Genomic DNA, 22,730 nt, shown 5'->3' with positions numbered 1-22,730 from the left:
GATTCATGGACCTGACATTCCAGGTTCCTATGCAATATTGCTCTTTACAGCATCGGACCTTGCTTCTATCACCAGTCACATCCTCAGCTGGGTATTGTTTTTGCTTTGTCTGCATCCCTTCATTCTTTCTGGAGTTATTTCTCCACTGATCTCCAGTAGCATATTGGGCACCTACCGACCTGGGGAGTTCCTCTTTCAGTATCCTATCATTTTGCCCTTTCATACTGTTCATGGGGTTCTCAAGGCAAGAATACTGAAGTGGTTTGCCATTCCCTTCTCCAATGGACCACATTCTGTCAGACCTCTCCACCATGACCCACTGGTCTTGGGTGGCCCCACATGGCATGGCTTAGTTTCATTGAGTTAGACAAGGCTGTGGTCCGTGTGATTAGACTGACTAATCTAAACACCCGAGGTCGGGGTGGCGGCCAGTGAGGAGATACCCCTCGTCCAAGGTAAGGAGCAGCGGCTGTGCTTTGCTGGAGCAGCTGTGAAAAGATACCCCACGTCCAGGGTAACAGAAACCCAAGTAAGATGGTAGGTGTTGTGAGAGTGCATAGAGGGAAGACACACTGAAACCAGAATCACAGAAAACTAGTCAATCTATTAAGGGAAAGCAGAAGACAAATAAATCAAACTTGTGAATTCGGGAATATTTCCTGATAACTGGACAGTGGGACTAAATTTTTAAATATGAATGGGCATTTACTAAGTGGAGAATGTCCACAGGATAGAAAGAAGAAAAAATGTATGCAAAAAAAAGTGCAGTTTTAAGAGAATGATGATACGTTTAGGGACCTGCAATTAGTTTGAATTGATGGACTGGGCTGAACTCGAGCATGAAGAGAAGCTGAGCAGCTTCAAGGAGTCCAAGGGTGCCCTTGGTGAGTGTGTATGACCAGCTTATTAGCCTCTGTCCTAAAGGTACCTCATTGAGTTGCTAAACTTACAGTAATTAATTTCCACTGGCAAGTCACAGAGATAGTGGACTAATACAAGTCTAATTCTGCTCAGCTTCTCATTGAGACTCGAGTTGAATCCCTCACTGAAACATGTCCCCACAGCCCATCCCCTCACCACGGCACAGTGTGCATGCAGTTTGTGCCGAAGGAAAACCTACTTTCTCTAACCTGTCATCACCAGTTTTGCCACAGCCGCTGGGAGAAGCTCTGCTCAGTACCTGTCAAGGATGGTCTGGGTGTGATGTCTCTTGCATGGCTCAGGACTCCCTGCTTCGAATACCAGAGGACTTCTTATTTCTGTTGCTGCTCAGTGAAGAATCGAGAGACAAATACAGGCACTACCTCTTCACGGACTTTGTGGAGAGTCATTGCCAGCTCCAGCTGTGTCCTGGGGCAGACTGCCCCATGGTTATCCGGGTACAGGAGCCCTGAGCCCACCAAGTACAGTGCTAGTTGTGCAACAAAGTCTTCTGTTTTAAGTGTCATCAGATGTATCCTGCTTCCACAGACTGCGCCACAATCTGGAAATGGATCTCAAAGTGTGCAGATGACTCTGAGTCAGCCACTACATTAGTGCTCACACTAAAGACTGTCCCAAGCACAACATTTGCATTGAGAAGAATGAAGACTGCAATCACATGCAATGCTCCAAGTGTAAACATGAGTTTTGCTGGATATGTCTAGGAGATTGAAAGACCCACGAGAGCGAGTACTATGAGTTGTGAAGTTGGTACAAGGTGAACCCTGACATTGTCAATCAGAGACAGCAAGCCCAGGATAGGGAACCCCTCAAGACATTCTTGTTCTGCTTTGAGAGAGGCACAGACATACCAGTGGATTCATGAGAAGATTCAGGAGAGGGTCATGAATAATCTGGACACACGGATCAATCAGTAGTACCTACAGAAGGATGCCAGCTCTTGGACAAATGTTGATATATACCCTGCAGGATACATACCTGTGTGCATACTACATGTAGTCTGGGCTCAGGAAGAAACTGAATACCAGTAGATTCAGCTAGAGGTTGAGATCCAAAACCTGTCATAAAAGGTGACGCGTGTGGACAACTATGACCAGATGCATATAACAGAGCAGTGGAGGAGAACCCTGCTGCAGGATTTTTGTGACACATAGATTGGACATGGACATACTGGTGTGAGGAAGATGTGGCTGCAAGGTCTTGCAGTTGCCCTACTGCATGCTGCAGGCTTTCACAACCCTAGGCAACAGCCAGAGCCTCACTCCTAAGAGACGGTGGCCACATACCTCTTAGTCAATTTCTGTTTTTTTTTTTTTAATCTTTTCTTTCCTACTAGGGTAGAGGCCATGTTGAATTGGTCTCTTCTCAGGACCTTTAGTTCCCCCAGGATGGTTGTTGGGAGGGGGAAAGTTTTTCCTGAATGACTGGTAATAGTATAAGATCTCTGTGCTTGTGCTTAGTCACTCGGTTGTGTCTGACCCTTTGTGACCCCATGGACTGTAGCCTGCCAGGCTACATGGAGATTCTCCAGGCAAGAATACTGAAGAATACATGCCTTCATCCAGGGGATCTTCCCAATCCAGGTCATTACAACTTATGTAATATTTAGTGGTTGTACAGTTATATGAAAAAGGAGTGGGGGCACGGGCAAAGAAACCATAGAATTACACAGAACTCTTTAAAAAATAAATTGGCATTGGAATGTTAAAAAATAAACAGAAAGTAAGTGATAAAAGATGGAATCTTAAAATATCAGGAAGGAGCAAAGAACATGTTAAGTAAAAGTATGGGTAAATACAGTAATTTTCCTTCTCCTCTTCAGTTTTCTGTGTTATGTTTGACAATTGAAGCAGAAACTACAACTGTCTAATGTGGCTAAGTGTATGTGAAGGAAATATTTAAGGCAACTATATTGTAAAAAAGAGAGGATAAAGATATATAAAGTGAGTTAAAATTTCTGTATGTCACTCAAGTTGGTAAAATAATGATACCCAAGTAGATTTTGATAATTTATGTGTCTATAATGTAAAACCTTAAAGCAACAAAAAAGGATTACTCACAGAAATTCACCTAACAAGACTGTAAAGGTATCAAAATGAAATTTTATAAAATATTCAAATAATCCACAGGAAGGCAGGATAAATAAATCATATGCAAAAGACAGAATAGAAAAAAATTACAAAGGCAGACTTAAGACCTAACATTTCAGTCAATCATTACATTAAAAATAAATCACTCAGTGAAAGGTTGTTGCTGAACCACAAAAAGACGCCGGGATTCTTGGCATGCTGAGGAGAAGAATTCAATCCGGGGCCAGAGATGAGGCTTGATCACTCAGAGCTTTTGTGTAATAAAGTTTTATTAAAGCATAAAGGAGACAGAGAAAGCTTCTGACATAGGCATCAGAAGGGGGCAGAAAGAGTACCCCCCTGTTAGTCTTCAGCTGGATGTTATATAGTCACTAGTGGTTTGTTAATGAAAGAAAGGAATGTCTTAAAATGGCACCAGGCCCCTCATCCATAAGATGTATTTTGGGATAATCATGGCACCAGATGAGTCATCCCAGGCCATAAAGTGATTGACTTGCATCTTGTAGAAGGGCAGATTACCATACAAATGGTTTTGTTTACATAAATTAGGGGAACAATATCTGAGTGTAACATAGAGGTTTGTCAAGTAGGTTTTGAGCCATTAGGCAGAACTGACTTGAAGACAGAGTCTGCAGTAAATGCATAGTACATTAACATAGCTTAAGACAAATATCTCCCTAAGAAAAATGCATTGGTTAACTCAAGGTTTGAGAATAGTTAACTTCAGGTGGAACCAGGTGTCATTATGGCAACACAGTATTTTAAGAGAAACCTTTTAAAATTTGTATAGAGACGGGAAGAGAAAAATAAATAAATAAATCACAAGTTTGTTTCCTCCTGCCACTTAAGAGAGATAAAAAAATGTCTGACACTTGCAGCCTATTTCCTCTGTTTGGAGACCCCTGGCCTTTGTGTCTTTTAGTTACGCTCTCATCAAGTATACCAATAAAAACAGAGTTTGGCAGAGTGGATCTGAAAACATGACCCAACTATACGCTGTCTATAAGGAACTGACTTCAAACACAATAATAAACAGATAGAAAGTGAAGAATAGAAAAATTTATATAAATATTAAAAGAAACAATAAGTGACTATATTAATATTATATAAATTAGGCTTCAAGGTCAAAAATTACTAGAAACAGAGGGGGACATTATGTAATGATAAAAATGTCAATTTAGCAAAAAGATAGCAGTCTGAAATATGTATGCATCAAAAAGTAGTTGCAAAATATGTCAAACACAGATGATAACATTGAAAGGAGAAGTAGACAGACCTACAGTTTAGCTTGAGACTTCAACAGTTCTCTCTCAAAAGTGGATTAGAACAACTGGATAGAAAAACAACACCATTGCAGAAGAACTGAGCAACACCTTCAACCAGCACGATCTAATCAATATTTAAAGAATACTTTATAAGTAAGATATATATTTTTGTTCAATCCCTCGGTCATGGCTGACTCTTTGCAACCCTATGGACTATACAGCATGCCTGGCTTCCCTGTCCTTCACCATCTCCTGGAGCTTGTGCAAACTCATGTCCATTGAGTTGGTGATGCCATCCAACCACCTCATCCTCTGTTGTGCCCTTCTCCTCCTGCCTTCAATCTTATGTATATAAATATATATATATATATACACACATATACTGAAACCATACTCACAGAAAACTAGTCAATCTAATCACACTAGGACCACAGCCTTGTCTAACTCAGTGAAACTAAGCCATGCCCGTGGGGCAACCCCAAGACAGGCGGGTCACGGTGGAGAGGTCTGACAGAATGTGGTCCATTGGAGAAGGGAATGGCAAACCACTTCAGTATTCTTGCCTTGAGAGCTCCATGAACAGTATGAAAAGGCAAAATGATAGGATACTGAAAGAGGAACTCCTCAGGTCAGTAGGTGCCCAATATACTACTAGAGATCAGTGGAGAAATAACTCCAGAAAGAATGAAGGGATGCAGACAAAGCAAAAACAATAGCCAGCTGAGGATGTGACTGGTGATAGAAGCAAGGTCCAATGCTGTAAAGAGCAATATTGCATAGGAACCTGGAATGTCAGGTCCATGAATCAAGGCAAATTGGAAGTGGTCAAACAAGAGATGGCAAGAGTGAACGTCAACATTCTAGGAATCAGCGAACTAAAATGGACTGGAATGGGTGAATTTAACTCAATGACCATTATATCTACTACTGTGGGCAGTAATCCCTCAGAAGAAATGGAGTAGCCATCATGGTCAACAAAAGAGTCCAAAATGCAGTACTTGGATGCAATCTCAAAAATGACAGAATGATCTCTGTTCGTTTCCAAGGCAAACCATTCAATATGACAGTAATCCAAGTCTATGCGCTAACCAGTAACGCTGAAGAAGCTGAAGTTGAACGGTTCTATGAAGACCTACAAGACCTTTTAGAACTAACACCCAAAAAAGATGTCCTTTTCATTATAGGGGACTGGAACGCAAAAGTAGGAAGTCAAGAAACACCTGGAGTAATAGGCAAATTTGGCCTTGGAATGCAGAAGGAAGCAGGGCAAAGACTAATAGAGTTTTGCCAAGAAAATGCACTGGTCATAGCAAATACCCTCTTCTAACAATACAAGAGAAGACTCTACACATGGACATCACCAGATGGTCAACACCGAAATCAGATTCATTATATTCTTTGCAGCCAAAGATGGAGAAGCTCTATACAGTCAACAAAAACAAGACTGGGAGCTGACTGTGGCTCAGATCATGAACTCCTTATTGCCAAATTCAGACTTAAATTGAAGAAAGTAGGGAAAACCGCTAGACCATTCAGGTATGACCTAAATCAAATCCCTTATGATTATACAGTGGAAGTGAGAAATAGATTTAAGGGCCTAGATCTGATAGATAGAGTGCCTGATGAACTATGGAATGAGATTCGTGACATTGTACAGGAGACAGGGATCAAGACCATCCCCATGGAAGAGAAATGCAAAAAAGCAAAATGGCTGTCTGGAGAGGCCTTACAAATAGCTGTGAAAAGAAGAGAAGTGAAAGAGAAGGAGAGAAGGAAATTATATAAGCATCTGAATGCAGAGTTCCAAAGAATAGCAAGGAGAGATAAGAAAGCCTCTTCAGCAAACAATGCAAAGAAATAGAGAAAAACAACAGAATGGTAAAGACTAGAGATCTCTTCAAGAAAATTAGAGATACCAAGGGAACATTTCATGCAAAGATGGGCTCAATAAAGGACAGAAATGGTATGGACCTAACAGAAGCAGAAGATATTAAGAAGAGGTGGCAAGAATACACAGAACTGTTCAAAAAAGATCTTCACGACCCAGATAATCACAATGGTGTGATCACTCATCTATAGCCAGACATCCTGGAATGTGAAGTCAAGTGGGCCTTAGAAAGCATCACTACAAACAAAGCTAGTGGAGGTGATAGAATTCCAGTTGAGCTATTTCAAATCCTGAAAGATGATGCTGTGAAATTGTTGCACTCAATATGCCAGCAAATTCGGACAACTCAGCAGTGGCCACAGGACTGCAAAAGGTCAGTTTTCATTCCAATTCCAAAGGAAGGCAATGCCAAAGAATGCTCAAACTACCACACAATTGCACTCATTTTGCATGCTAGTAAAGTAATGCTCAAAATTCTCCAAGCCAGGATTTAGCAGTATGTGAACCGTGAACTTCCTGATGTTCAAGCTGGTTTTAGAAAAGGCAGAGGAACCAGAGATCAAATTGCCAACATCTGCTGGATCATGGAAAAAGCAAGAGTTCCAGAAAAACATCTATTTCTGCTTTATTGACTATGCCAAAGCCTTTGACTGCGTGGATCACAATAAACTGTGGAAAATTTTGAGAGAGATGGGAATACCAGACCACCTGACCTGCCTCTTGAGAAATCTGTATGCAGGTCAGGAAGCAACAGTTAGAACTGGACATGGAACAACAGACATGTTCCAAATAGGAAAAGGAGTACATCAAGGCTGTATATTGTCACCCTGTTTATTTGACTTATATGCAGAGTACATCATGAGAAACGCTGGACTGGAAGAAATACAAGCTGGAATCAAGATTGCTGGGAGAAATATCAATAACCTCAGATATGCAGATGACACCACCCTAATGGCAGAAAGTGAAGGGAAACTAAAAAGCCTCTTGATGAAAGTGAAAGAAGAGAGTGAAAAAGGTGGCTTAAAGCTCAACATTCAGAAAACGAAGATCATGGCATCCGGTCCCATCACTTCATGGGAAGTAGATGGGTAAACAGTGGAAACAGTGTGAGACTTTATTTTTTGAGCATCACTGCAGATGGTTATTGCAGCCATGAAATTAAAAGACGCTTACTCCTTGGAAGAAAAGTTATGATCAACCTAGATAGCATATTCAAAAGCAGAGACATTACTTTGCCGACTAAGATCCCTCTAGTCAGGCTATGGTTTTTCTAGTAGTCATGTATGGATGTGAGAGTTGAACTGTGAAGAAGGTTGAGTGCCGAAGAATTGATGCTTTTGAACTGTGGTGTTGGAGAAGACTCTTGAGAGTCCCTTGGACTGCAAGGAGATCCAACCAGTCCATTCTGAAGGAGATCAGCCCTGGTTTATCTTTGGAAGGAATGATGCTAAAGCTGAAACTCCAATTCTTTGCCCACCTCATGCGAAGAGTTGACTCATTGGAAAAGACTTGATGCTGGGAGGGATTGGGGGCAGGAGGAGAAGGGAACGACAGAGGATGAGATGGCTGGATGGCAACACCAACTGGATGGACGTGAGTCTGAGTGAACTCCAGGAGATGGTGATGGACAGGGAGGCCTGGCATGCTGCGATTCATGGGGTCACAAAGAGTCAGACACGACTGAGCGACTGAACTGAACTGATATATACACATATGTATACATTTCCAAATCCTTATGGAACAATGCCAAGATAGACCACATCTTAGGACATAAAACTTCTTTAAGTAAACTGTAAATAATCTAACCCATAAATAGTGTGTTTTTTGACCACAGTGGAAATAAATTAGAAATTGATAACAAAATAATAATAGGAAAATCTCCAAACACTTGGCCACTAAACGACATAGTTCCAGATAAATCATGAGTGAAAAAGAAGACAAATAGGAAATAGGTAAACAAGATAGAATTGAATGAAAATGAAAGTACAGTATATCAAAGTTTGGAAGAAAAGGAGTTCTATCTAAAATTGAACAAAGCAAAGTGTTTACCCTCACCACTCTCATTCAGCACAGTGCTTAAAGTTTTAGCCAGTACAGTAACTCAAGAAAAGGAAAGGACATTCAGTTAGAAAAGAAGAGGTCTCTGTTTGCCAATGACATGATTGATTATGTGGAAAATTCCAGTGAATCTATGAAAAAGCTCCTAGAACTATAAAGTGAGTTCAGCAAGGTCATGGGATACATGATACAAATCTTAAACTCACTTGTATTTCTATTATCATAGCAGTGAAAATTGTGAACACCAAAATTAAAAATGCAATGCCATGTACAACTGCTAAAGATAAAATTGAAATGTTATATATAAACATAATGAAACAAGATATATGTTGGAAACTGTGTAATGCTGATCTAATAAATCAAAGATTTAAATGAATGGAGAGACATACTATGTTCATGGATTGGATGACTCAAAATATTAACAATGTTGGTTCTCCCCTGAATTGATATATAGGTGTAATATGATTTCTATCAAAATGCCGACAAATATTTTTGTAAATATAGGAAGAATGCTCAAAAATTTATAACGAAAAGCAGAGGAATTAGAATAGCTAAAACCATTTCAGAAAGAAGAATAAAGTTGGAAGAATTGGTCTTCTCAATTTTGAAACTTATTATATAGCTACAGTAATCAAGATTGTGTGGTATTGTCAAGAGGGACATATACATAGATTAACAGACCCATACAAATATGACCAACTGATTTTTGACAAAATTGCACAATTTGAAGGAGGGAAGGTAGCATTTTCATCGAAAGGTGATGGGATAAGTGGACACTCATGAGGAAAAGTGAACCTCAACCTCTCATGGTTCTCATACTAAAATTAACTGAAAATGGATTATGAGCTTAAATATAAAGTAAACTGATAAAGCTTTGAAGAAAAACTTAGGAGAAAACTTTAAAAATAAACAGTTAAGAAAGATATTAAAAAACATAAAATATAAAAGGAAAAAAATAAAAGTGAACATCATCAAAATTAAAAGCTTTTGCTCTCTGAAATACCCTGTTAAGAGAATGAAAAGAGAAGCTTTGGATTAGGAAAGAATATTTGCAAACAATATATTTGACAAAGGACTACTACTAGGAATATATAAAGAGCTGTCATCTTTGAAAAACCAAAGAATGCAGTTTAAAAAATGGCAAAAGAAATGAGGTTTTTCACAGGACAAATGACAAGTATATAAAAATATGTTCAACATCATTGCTTATAAGGGAAATGAACCTTATTGTTATTAGAACCAACAATAAGAAGCAACTACACAGCTTCAAATGTCTAAAATAAGAAAACAGCAAATAATGGGGAAAATGCAAAGAAACTAGATGATTCATACATTGCTGGTGGGAGTGCAAATTGCTGTAGGCATGCTGGAAAATAATTTGACAAGTTCCTAAGAAGATAAACTTGCAACTATTATTCTACCTTTCCATAGTTTGCATTCCTGGATATTTTTATTCCAGATAATTGAAGATTTTTTGTTTTGTTTTTTAGTCAGTCATGTCTGACTCTTTGTGACCCCACGTACTGCAGCACACCACGCTTTCCTGTTCTTCACTATCTTCTGGAATTTGCTCAAACTCATGTTCATTGAGTTGGTGATGCTATCCAACTATCTCATCCTCTGTCATCCCCTTCGCTTCCTGCCTTCAATCTTTCCCAGCACCAGGGTCTTTTCTAGTGTGTCAGCTCTTCACATCACGTGGCCAAAGTATTGGAGCTTCAGTCCTTCCAATGAATATTCAGGTTTGATTTCCTTTAGGATTGACTGGTTTGATCTCCTTGCAGTCCAAGGGACTCTCAAGAATCTTCTCCAATACCACAGTTTGAAAGTATCAGTTCTTTGGCACTCAGCCTTTTTTTATTGTCCAACTGTCACCTCCATACATGACTAATGGAAAAACCATAACTTTGAGTATACTATTACTTTTGTTGGCATAGTGATGTCTTTGTGTTTTAATATGCTGTCTAGAATGTCATAGCTTTCATTCCAAGGAGCAAGCATCTTTTAATGGCATGGCTGCAGTCACTGTCTGCAGAGATTTTGGAGCCCAAGAAAATGAAATCTGTTACTGGTTCTACTTTTTCCTTTTAAGCCATCTTTTTCACTCTCCTCTTTCACCTTAATCAAGAGGCTCTTTAGTTCCTCTTCACTTTCTTCCCTTAGAGTGGTATCATCTGCACATCTAAGGTTATGATATTTCTCTCAGCAGTCTTGGTTTCAGCTTGTGATTCATCAAACTGGGCATTTTGCATAATGTACTCTGCATATAAGATAAATAAACAGGGTAACAATATACAGCCTTGACATTCTTCTTCCCTGATTTTGAACCAGTCACTTGTTCATGTTAGGTTCTAACTGTTGCTTCTTGACCCACCTACATGTTTCTCAGGAGGCAGGTAAAGTGGCCTGGTATTCCTGTCTGTTTAAGAATTTTCCACAGTTTGTTGTGACCCATGCAGTCGAAGGCTTTTGTGTAGTCAGTAAAGCAGAAATAGGTGTTTTTCTGGAATTCCTTGCTTTTTCCTGATCCAACGAATGTTGGCAGTTTGACCTTTGGTTTCTCTGCCTTTTCTAAACCCAGCTTTGTACATCTGGAAGTTCTCAGTTCACATATTGCTGAAGCCTAGCTTGAAGGATTTTGAACATAATTTTACTAGCATGAGAAATGAGCACAATTCTCTGATAGTTTGAACATTCTTTGGCCCTGTCTTTCTTTGGGATTGGAATGGAAACTGACCTTTTCCAGTGCTGTGGCCACTGCTGAATTTTCCAAATTTGCTGGCATATTGAGTGCAGTTCTTTAACAGAATCATCTTTCATGATTTTAAATAGCTCAGCTGGTATTCTATCACCTCCACTAGTTTTGTCTGTAGTAATGTTGCCTAAGGCCCACTTCACACTCTAGGATATCTGGCTGTAGGTGAATGACAACACTATCATGGTTACCTGGGTCATTAAGACCTTTTTTTGTATCATCCATCTATGTATTCTTACCATCTGTTATCAACGAACTTCCTTTGGTGGCTTAGCTGGTAAAAAACTCGCCTGCAATGTGGAGACCTGGGTTTGATCCCTGGGTTGGAAAGATTCCGTGGAGAAGGGAATGGCTACCCACTCCAGTATTCTGGCCTGGAGAATTCCATGAACTGTATAGTCCTTGGGGTCACAAAGAGTCAGACACAACCGAGTGACTTTCACTTTTTTCTTATCTAGTCTTTCCCATTCTGTTGCTTTGCTCTATTTATTTGCACTGTTCATCGAAGAAGACCTTCTTATCTCTCCTTGATATTCTTTGGAACTCTGCATTCAGTTGGGTATATATTTCTCTTCTCCTTTGCTTTTCACTTGTCTTCTTTCCTGAGCTATTTCTAAAGCCTCCTCAGACAACCACTTCGCTTTCTTTTTCTTTGGGATGGTTTTGTTCACTGCCTCCTTTTGAACCTGCATCCATAGTTCTTCAGGCACTTTGTCTACCAGGTCTAATCCTTTGAATTTATTTGTCACTTCTACTGTACTGTATAATCATAAGCAATTTGATTTTGGTCAAACCTGAGTGGCCTAGTGGTTTCCCTTACTTTCTTCAGTTTAAGCCTGAATTTTGCAACAAGGAGCTCATGATCTGAACCACAGTCAGCCCCAAGTATTGTTTTTGCTGACTGTATAGAGCTTCTCCCCTTCAGCTGCAAAGAATATAATCAATCTAATGTCAGTATTGACCATCTGGTGATGTCCATATGTAGAGTTGTCTCTTGTGTTGTTGGAAAAAGGTGTTTGCTATGACCTGTGTGTTCTCTTGACAAGACTCTGTTAGCCTTTGGCTTGCTCTAAGGTAGTCCAAGGCCAAACTTGCCCATTACTCCAGGTATTTCTTGACTTCCTACTTTTCAATTCCAATTCCTATTCCAATTTCCTATGATGAAAAGGACATCTTTTTTTGATGTTAGTTCTAGAAGGTCTTTTAGGTCTTAGAACTTCAACTTCTTCAGTGTTACTGGTTGGGGCATAGACTTGAATTACTGTGCTATTGAATGGTTTGCCTTGGAAACAAACAGAGATCATTCTGTCATTTTTGAGGTTGCACCCAAGTACTGGATTTCAAACTGTTTTTTTTTTTTTTTTTTGACTGTGAAGGCTACTCCATTTCTTCTAAGGGATTCTTGCCCACAGTAGTAGATATAATGGTCATCTGGATTAAATACACCCATTCCCGTCTATTTTAATTCACTGATTTCTAACATGCCTATATTCATTTTTTCTATTTGACCATGTCCAATTTGCCTTGATTCATGAACCTAACATTCCAGGTTCCTATGCAATTTTGTTCTTTACAGGACTGGACTTTGCTTTCACCACCAGACACATCCACAACTGATGTGTGGATCATTTCCGCTTTGGCGCAGCTGCTTCATTCTTTCTGGAGCTATTAGTAATTGCTCTCCACTCTTCCCCAGTAGCACATTGGACACTTTCTGACCTGAGAGGCTCATCTTCTGGTATCATATCTGTTTGCCTTTTCGTACTCTTCATGGTGTTTTTGTGGCAAGAATACTGGAGTGGTTTGCCGTTCCCTCCTCCAGTGGGCCATGTTTTTTCAGAGCTCTCCACTGTGACTCGTCCATCTTGGGTGGCCCTGCAAGTCACAGCTCGTAGCTTCATCGAGTTACACAAGCCCCTTTGCCATGACAAGTCTGTGATCCATGAAGGGGGAAATTTTCATTATACAAGATGAATAAGTCCTAGAGATCAATCATTCAGCATTTTGTCTATAGTTAACAGTACTCTATTGTAGACTTAAAAGTTTATTAAGAGGGTAGATCTTAACTGTTTTTTATCATAAAAGTAAATAGAGAAGGCAGTAAGAAACTTTTGTAAGTGATGAATATGTAAGCATAGATTATGGTGATGGTTCTGTGAGTGTATACTTATCTCCAGACTCAAATGTTGAATACTTAAATGTGTACAACTTTTGTATGTCAGTTATAACTCAATAATGCCATTTGAAAACTGTGGTTAAGTGTGACAGCATTGAGGGAAGCAAGCAGAATAAAATGAGCAAAAGTTATAATGATTTTAAAAAGTGATAAATATGGAAGAGAAAATGAATCAGCATACACATATTTACTATTTCTGAAAAAAAGAAGCAATGAAAGGGAAAAAAAAAACCTAAAGACACAATTTAAGAAAATTTTTCATAACCAAAGGAAGTCTTGAACCCAGGATTCAAGTGCCAAAAATTTTTGATGCAAAACACTCAAAATAGCTATATATTTTAGTAACATTACTAGTTCTCAAAATTAGAAAAAATGATTTGGGTATAATATGATAAAAATACTAAGCCCAGTTTTAGACATTCAACAAATTATCTACAGCAGAAATAGAAGCCACTGGAGCAATACCCTCTATTGTTCTTTACCCACCTCCCCCCAGTTGCAGCAGTGCTTTTAACAGCAAAAGAATCAAAGCAATATGTAAATGCAATCATTAGAGATCTATTTAAATGAATTATAATATTAAGCTATAGTATATACATGCATTGGGAGATTATATAGCTATTAAAAGAATACAGCACCTCCAACAGTAATATTTGGAAAGACTTCAAAGATATACTTTAAACAAAAAAGCCAGTGACATGCTACTCTGTATTATTTTAAGATATATTTTTAGAAACTAATAGTAGAGATTGTCAGTAAGAGGGATACTGTTAGCTCTGTCTCTTCTTTTTTTCTCTGTGCCCATGCTATTAAGAAAAAGAACTGAAACAAAAAGAAATGAACTTGTTTATTCAAAATATGTTCTCTACCAGAGCCTGAAAATTACGTTAGAGTCACCCTTCAGTTTAGCCACTGATTTCCATTATAAGGTGATATTCATAGGTCCGGAGAAGGCAACGGCACCCCACTCCAGTACTCTTGCCTGGAAAATTCTATGGATGGAGGAGCCTGGTAGGGTGCAGTCCATGGGGTAGCTAAGAGTCGGATAGGACTGAGCAACTTCACTTTCACTTTTCACTTTCATGCATTGGAGAAGGAAATGGCAACCCACTCCAGTGTTCTTGCCTGTAGAATCCCAGGGACGGGGGAGCCTGATGGGCTGCTGTCTCTGGGGTCGCACAGAGTCGGACACGACGGAAGTGACTTAGCAGCATTCATAGGTCAGGTAGCACATTGTGGTTTCCTTGGGAGAAATGGACCATTACAATTCGTTTGTTTTTCTTCAGAACCAGAGAAGATGCTCCACAAACACTGCTTGTCTGAACATTCACTAAACTAAAATGAAGCAACAGAATAGGATCCTTAAGATGATTCATATTATTGCTTGAATATGAAAATTTTACCAGATTGTCAGCATTGCTCCTGAAACCCATTTAGCCAAATGAAACAGGGAATTGAGAACTGGAAATAAAATTAGCACTTCCAAGCCGTTTTTCACTCTGCTGTAAGACTTGTGTTTTTCCTTTTTGATCAGAAAGATATATCTGTGCCTGTCAGTAGAATAATATTAACTTTTTAGGCTTTATCAGGAGCTAAGTATACTAATGACGAGTTATCCTAAGTTAATTGTTTTTAGTCTGAACTGTTTATACTGTTCATATTGAGAGTGAGAGTGAATTCGCTCAGTCGTGTCCGACTCTTTGTGACCCCATGGACTGTAGTAGCCTACCAGGCTCCTCCATCCATGGGATTTTCCAGGCAAGAATACTGGAGTGGGTTGCCATTTCCTTCTCCAGAAGATCTTCCCGACTCAGGGATTGAACCCAGGTCTCCCGCATTGTAGGCAGACACTTTACCGTCTGAGCCACCAGAGAAGTCCTAGTCTGAACTGTTTATAGAATATTTTTGAAGTCCCTAGAGTATTCTGTGTTCTGATCCATTTTGAGCTGATCTTAATGTCTCTTACTTCATTTTCAAGTTCTGTAGGACAAATCTCACTGTAACCCCCGTGGTTCCACTATTGATGCAAGAGTTATGACGGAAAAAGCTCCAAGGGATCTTCCTGACCCAGGGATCGAACCCACATCTCTTATGTCTCCTGCATTGGCAGGTGGGTTCTTTACCACTAGTGCCACCTGGGAAGCCCCCCTTAAACAGGGCAGGGTGATAAAATAATTGGATCATCTCAGTATTTCCCATACAATCACATGATTATTTCTCAGCCATCAGCATGGATCATTTTGGGGTTGATTTAACCCATACAAGCCTGTGTAAGGCACCTTTCTAGATTCATTAAAATCTTCAGATAACTAAGTCTCCGTTTGAATGATTGGTACTTCTAATAAACAAGTAGGTTTTTATTTTGTGTGCTCACTCACTTTAGTCATGTCTGACTCTTTGCGACCCCATGGACTGTAGCCCACCAGCGTTTGCTGTCCATGGGATTTTCCACACAAGAATACTGGAGCAGGTTGCCGTTTCCTCCTCCAGGGGGTCTTTCTGACTCAGGGTTCGAAACTGTGTCTCCTGTGTTGCCTGCATTGGCGAGTGGGTCCTTTATTTGCTGAGCCATTGAGGAGGCCGGGTCTTTCTTTTACTGACTTGGTTTTGTTTCCTACTATAACTTTTTGAGAAATATATATACAAGTGACAGAACTGAGTGAAAAGAGCAAGGGAGAAGTAGCTAAAATGCCATCTGGAATGGCAGTGCTTGGACTCTGGCTAGTTTAAAGCATGCAAGCTTGATTCTTTCCCTGTTGTGCTCAAGTAGGGCTCTATGAGATCACTGGAAGGAGGTCCCTGGAAAGCTTTTATAGATGAATACCTTGCCTGCTCTTAACTCTGTTTTTCTATTCAGGCCATTAATAAAGACCTACTAGCCAGTCTTAATTGCTGCAAGAGAGAGAAAGGTGCCCTCAACCGTGGCCAACATTTCCTACCACAGAAGATTTTAAAAATATCTTAAGCTACTATAAGATGCAAATAGAGAGATATAAAACTCAAGATGGCAGAGTAGGACATGCGTTTCTTATGAGAACACCAAAATCACAGCTCACTGCTGAACAACCATAGACAAAACTCTGGAACTTACCAAAAAGATACTCTACATCCAAAAACAAGGAAGAAGTCACAGTGAGATGGCAGGAAGGGCATAATCATGAGAAAATCAAATCCCGTACCTGCCAGTTGGGTGACTCACAAACTACAAAATAATTATACAGCAGGAGTTTTCCCACTGGTGTGAAAGTTCTGAGCCTTATGTTAGGCTTCCCAGCCTAGGGGTCTGGCAATGGGAGGAGGAGCACCCAGAGAATCTGGCTTTGAATCTAAGTGGGGTTTGATGGCAGGAATTACACAGGACTGGAGGAAACAGAAACTCAATCCTTGGAAGGTGTACACATGGACCCATGTGTACCAAGACACAGGGGGAAAAAGCAGTGATCCCATAGAGACTAGGTTAGACATACCTGCTTGTATGAAGAGTCTCCTGCAGAAATGGGAGTTGGCTTTGGCTCAGTGTGGGGACAAAAACATTGGCAGCAGCATTCTGGGAGTACTCATCGGCATGAACCTTCCCAGAGGCCACCAGTAGCCCCACCCAACAGACAGCACAATGATCCAAAACTTACAGGATGCAGGATAGGCAATTTTAAGATGGAAGTTTGTAGCAATACAATCACAAATAAACAACCTAACTTTACACCTAAAGCAAATAGAGAAAGAAGAACAAACAAAGCCTAAAATTAGCAAAAGGAAAGGGATAATGAAAATCAGAGAAGAAATAAACAAAATAGGAAGAAAACAATAGAAAAGATTAAGGAAACTGAAAGTTGGTTCTTTGAAGAGATAAACAAAATTGAGAAACCTTTAACCAGACTCGTCCAGAAAAATAGGGAGAAGGTTCAACTCAATAAAATTAAAAATGAAAAAGAGGTTACAATGCACACCACAGAAATACAAAAAAATCATAAAAGACTACTACAGGTAACTATAGTCCCAAAGATGGAAACATAGAAAAAAAACGGACAAATTCTTACAAATGTACAATCCCATAAGACTGAACTATGAATAAATGGAAAATATGAACAGGCTAATCACAGTCATTGAAACTGTGATTAAAAATCTTCCAACAAACAAAAGTCCAGGACCAAGTGGCCTCACAGATGAATTCTATCCAGCATTTAGAGAAGAGTTAACATCTACCTTCTGAAACTATTTCAAAAAATTGCAGAGGAAAGAATTCTCCCAAACTCATTCTATGAGGCCACCATAACCTTGATACCCAAAGCAAAGATACCACAAAAACAGAAAATTACAGGCCAGTGTTACTGGTGAACATAGTTGCAAAAGTTCTCAACAAAATACTATCAAACTGAATTCAACAATACATTAAAAGAATCATACACAGTGATCAACTGGAATTTCTTACAGGGATGCATGGGTTTTTCAATATCTGTAAATTAATCAGTATGATTCGCCACATCAGTAAGCTGAAGAATAAAAACCATATGATCATCTCAATAGATCCAGAAAAACTTTTTGATGAAATTCAAAACCCACTTACGATAAAGACTCTCCAGAAAGTGGGCACAGAAGGGAAATACTTTATCATAATAAAGGCCATATATGATAAACCTATAGCTAACATCATATTCAACACTGAAAAGTAGAAAGCATTTCCTTTAAGATCAGGAACAAGGCAAGGATGTCCACTGTTGCCACTTTTGTTCAACATAGTTTTGGAAGTCCTAGCTATAGCAGTCATAGAAGAAAGAGAAATGAAAGGAATCCGGATTGGAAACAAAGTAAAACTATCACTGTTTGTATATGACATGATACTACATAGAAAATTCTAAAGATGCTACCAGAAAATTACTAGAGCTCCTAGAGTTCATCAATGAATTCAATAAAATGATGGGAAACAGAATTAATATACAGAAATCTGTTGTATTTCCGTACACTAACAATGGAAGATCAGAAAGAGAAATTAAGGAAACAATCCCACTTACCGTCACTCAGGAAGAATAAAATACATATAAATAAAGCTTCCTAAGGAGACAAAAGAATTGTACTCTGAAACCTGTAAGATGCTGATGAAAGAAATCATGGACAACACAAACAGGTGGAAAGATATACCATGTTCTTGGATTGGCAGAATCAATATTGTTAAAATGGCTATAGTACCTAAGGCAACCCACAGCTTCTGTATAGTCCTTAACAAATTACCAATGGCATTTTTCATAGAACTATAACAAAAAAATCTTAGAATTTGTATGGAGACACAAAAGACCCCTAATAGCCAAAGCAATCTTGAGAGATGAAAAAAAGTTGGAAGAAAGGGCTCTCTGACTTCAGACTATACTACAAAGTTACAACAGTCAAAACAGTCTTGTACTGGCAGGAAAAAACAACAGAAACATAGATCAATGTAATACATTAGAAAGCCCAGAAATGAACCCATACCTATGGTCAATTAGTCTACAACAAAGGAGGGAAGATTACACAATTGATGAAAGACAATCTTTTTAATATATTGTTCTGGGATAACTGGACAGCTATATGTCAAAAAATGAAGTTAGAACCACACATAAAAATAAACTCAAAATGGATTAAAGACCTATTTGTAAGACTGGATACTCTAAAACTCTTAGAGGAAAACATAAGCAGGACACTGTTTGACATAATTCATAGCAATATCTTTTTGGACTCATCTCTCAATCTCACACAGTAATGAAAATAAAAACAAAAGTAAACAAATGGGACTTAATCAAACTCAAAAGTTTTTTTGCACAGTAAAGGAAACCAAAAAAAAAAAAAAAAAGAGAGAGAGAGAGAGAAAACAACCCACAGAAAGGGAGAAAATAGTTATTTTCCATTACACAACCAACAAAGAGTTAGTCTTCAAAATTTACAAACAGCTTATGCACCTCAGTACGCCAAGAAGCACGTGAAAAGATGTTCAACACCACTAATTATTAGAGAAATGAAAATTAAAACTACAGTGATATAGCACCTCACACCAAGCCAAATGGCCATCATCAAACAAGCTATAAACAATAAATGCCAGAGAGACTGTGTAGAAAAGGGGACTCTCGTACACTGTTGTTGGGAATATAATGTGGTACAGCAACTATATTGATACAATGGACTGTTACTCAGCTGTTAAAAGAATGAACTAATGCTATTTGCAGCAACATGGATGGACCTGGAGATTATCATACTAAGTGAAGTAAATCAGGCAGAGAAAGACAAATATTATATTATATTGCTTATATGTGGAATCTAAAAAATGATAGAAATAAACTTATTTACAAAACAAAAAAAACAAAGTTTTGGTTACAAGGAGGGATAGAATTGGGAGTTTGGGATGGACATGTACACATAACTATATTTAAAATAGATAACCAGCGAAGAGTTACTATGTATAGTACAGGGACCTCTGCCCAATGTTCTGTAATTATGTAAATGGGAAAGAATTTGAAAAGGAATGGATGCTTGTATATGTATAACTGAATCACTCTGCTGTACACCTGAAACTAACACAACATTGTCAATCATCTGTACTCCAATATAAAGTAACATTTTTAAAAACGTCCTCAGAAAAATAAGATGCAAATAGGAAGTTCACACACTCCTAAGGTGACCAAGTCTAAGAATGTATAAGCTAGTGTCCTGTTAAGGGTATGTTATACCATGTGTGTTTTAAGGAATCAAACAACTGTACAGACTCTTCCTACTAAATATCACCTTTCTTCAGAAAAGATAGACAGCTTCTTTCACTCATCATATGAATTAGTAAGTACTTAGCAATGTCTTGTCTGTCCTGTATCAAAACATTATTGCTGGACTGTGGCTTTAATGTATGACTGTGGTCGCTTCTGAAGTGTCAGCTATTATCAGTCTTCATGGTGAAAATATGTTATACTGAGCCACCTCTAACTTTCCCCTGTACTGGCTGCCATGAGTGTAGTTATAGTACACTGTTTTGACTCTTAACTTTCACTTCTGTCAATAAATCCAAGTGGCTATCCAGATAATACAGGAGTGCATCCACCTTGCCAAAGTTAACTTGAATAATCAATCCATCCTGTATAAGGAAAGGTCTTAGTGCTCTGATTGTGGTATGATCTGAAAGAATGTATTTAGAAGGTGAATGATACAGATAATTTAATATAATTTCTCAATTTAGTATAAACAAGGAGAAATTTAGGATTGCAATTTTCCATTGTCAGTCATGAGATTGGGAGGAAATACCAAATGTAACCACAGGGCATTTCCATGGGCAGTAATTAGGTTTTACTAGTAATATAACTGTATTCATTTTAAACCTGGGAATGTCATGAGTAATAAGCCAATTCAAACCATCCATTAAAAATTTTCTAACTTAATTTCTGTATTTTCCATCTAAATACATTAGAGTTTAGCCTTCTCAGTTAATATCATAATCATATCTCATAGATTAAATGGATATTTCTTCATCTGTAAAATTGTGGCAGATATCCATGGTATAAAATTACAATAAATAATATTAGTTCCAGGTAGAAATTGCCTTGGAATGGCATTATTACTAAAAGTTATTTGAATAGTTCTGTTATTTGTGTTGTTACTTCTTCAAAAAGTTCAGGGGACGTTTAGTTTAATTAATCTTTGTCCAGCTAGGTGTCTGGGTAACACAAGCAATTTGGTGTCTAATTGTGTCTAATACCACTTGCCTCTTTTTACACATTCAGTAAAAGTTTGCACATTTACACATTAGAAAGTGGTGTCTAATACTACTTTCCTCTTTTTGCACATTCAGTTAAAGTTTGAGTGGCTACCAAGTATCAGCACCAGTCCAGATGCTGAAAATATAAAGATGAAGAAAATTTCTGGTTGGATGTAGGAAGTTGCAAGGGAATATCACTCCCACATTAACTTTGACATCAAGCCACATACTCTACAGTATTATAATCTTTCAAATCTACCAGAAAAGAAAAGAAAGCCAAATTAACTAAATGCCAGACAGCCAAAAGCTGTTTTTATGAGAGGAGAGACTCATACTTGCTTTCATTCTTGGTAGATCATCAGGAGAGGAAAAATCTACCATAAGCAAAAAGATAAAGAGAAACAAGCTTAACTTTTTACAGTTGCATGTGAGTTGGCATGAAAGATTAGAATTCCAAGGAGCTCCAGACACAGACTATCTGCAGCCATTTGCCAACTCTTTTCTAGGGCCCTTCACCAAATGTACAGAGGTACAATGCCAAATAATGGCATCAGAACAAGTTTGCTGAACTCACTTATCTCTGAGATATGAGAGGCCTTCCTGAAATACAAGTCAGAAGACCACTGAAAGCTAGGGGTAGGGCACGAGAGATAAGATGTCTGTCTCTCAGGGGGTTTAGACCTTTGTCAAGTACTGTAATAGCCACCTTCATTGGAAGCACTGATGCTGAAGCTCCAATACTTTGACCATCTAATGCGAAGAGCTGACTCTTTAGAAAAGACCCTGATGCTGGGAAAGATTGAAGGCAGGAGGAGAAGATGACAGAGGATGAGATATGGATGGCATTGCTGACTCAGTGGACGGGAGTTTGAGCAAGCTTTGGGAGATGGTGAAGGACAGGGATGCCTGGCATGCTGCCGTCCATGGGGTCACTAAGAGTCAGACATGACTGAGCAACTGGACAAAAACAGAAGGCTGCCAGTGAGGCAAGAAAGCTGAGATCATCTCCCTAGAGTAATTAGGAACTTCACAGGATGACTGGAAAAGCTTTCCAAAGACGAGGGATCAGGTAGTAATGCTAAGAGAGATATCTTGAGGTGCACAGAGCTATTAGTGGGACTGGAATAAAAAAGATAATTCCCTAGAAACCCAAACAAACAAATGAAAAAACTAGAAGATGAACTGAAAACTAAGTAGAGATTTTTCAGAGCTTGAAAATTGGATGGCTGAGTGCTAAAGGAGAACTTTGGCAACTCTTGTAGACTTGCCAATGGGCTAGTCTTGCTGAAGGGAAAGTCCTAATCATGTCTTTAAACTTTTGAAGCCAGTGCAGAAGTAAAGGTGACTAAAGCTAAATTTCAGCCCAGATGCATCTCAACTACAGATTATTTGAACTCTGCCCTGACAGAAGAAAGAATGTATTCTTTCTTGGGAATTACAGTTATTTTCTTTAGCCTCTAATATTATTTTACCTACTATGTCTGAACCACAATAAAAGTTTATGAAGTGTGCAGAGATATAAGGAATATGACTCGAAGTAAAGAGAGGAAATAGTCAATAAAAGTGGACTAAGGGATGGACTAGATGATTTGGAATTATCAGACAGACTTTAAAAGCCCATAATATAATTCATTAAAGGATCAGTGGAAAAGTGGACATAATATGTAAACATACAGGCAATTTCAGCAGAGAGATACACGCTATTTAAAAAAGCCAAAAACTATACTAGAAATGAAAACTACAAAATAAAAAAAAATTACTTTATGAACTTAATAGCAGATAGAGGAAAGGATCAGTATATTGAACAAATGAAAAGTGAACAAATGATCCAAACTGTAAAATAAAGAGAAA

General features: G+C 38.6%; 1 protein-coding gene and 1 pseudogene across 2 annotated transcripts in view; both read left to right on the top strand.

Moving 5' to 3' along the window:
* The window catches only part of RGS7 (regulator of G protein signaling 7), a 484,813-nt gene that overhangs the window by 93,830 nt on the left and 368,253 nt on the right, over window positions 1-22,730 (top strand). The gene's annotated exons all lie outside the window — the stretch shown is intronic.
* Window positions 547-2,439, top strand: LOC120880292 (annotated as a pseudogene).

The sequence above is a fragment of the Oryx dammah genome, unplaced genomic scaffold (assembly GCF_014754425.2).
Source record: "Oryx dammah isolate SB20612 unplaced genomic scaffold, SCBI_Odam_1.1 HiC_scaffold_21, whole genome shotgun sequence".
NCBI lineage: Eukaryota > Metazoa > Chordata > Mammalia > Artiodactyla > Bovidae > Oryx > Oryx dammah.
Note: the sequence above shows the minus strand (reverse complement) of the source record. Positions and strands in the feature narration are given on the sequence as shown.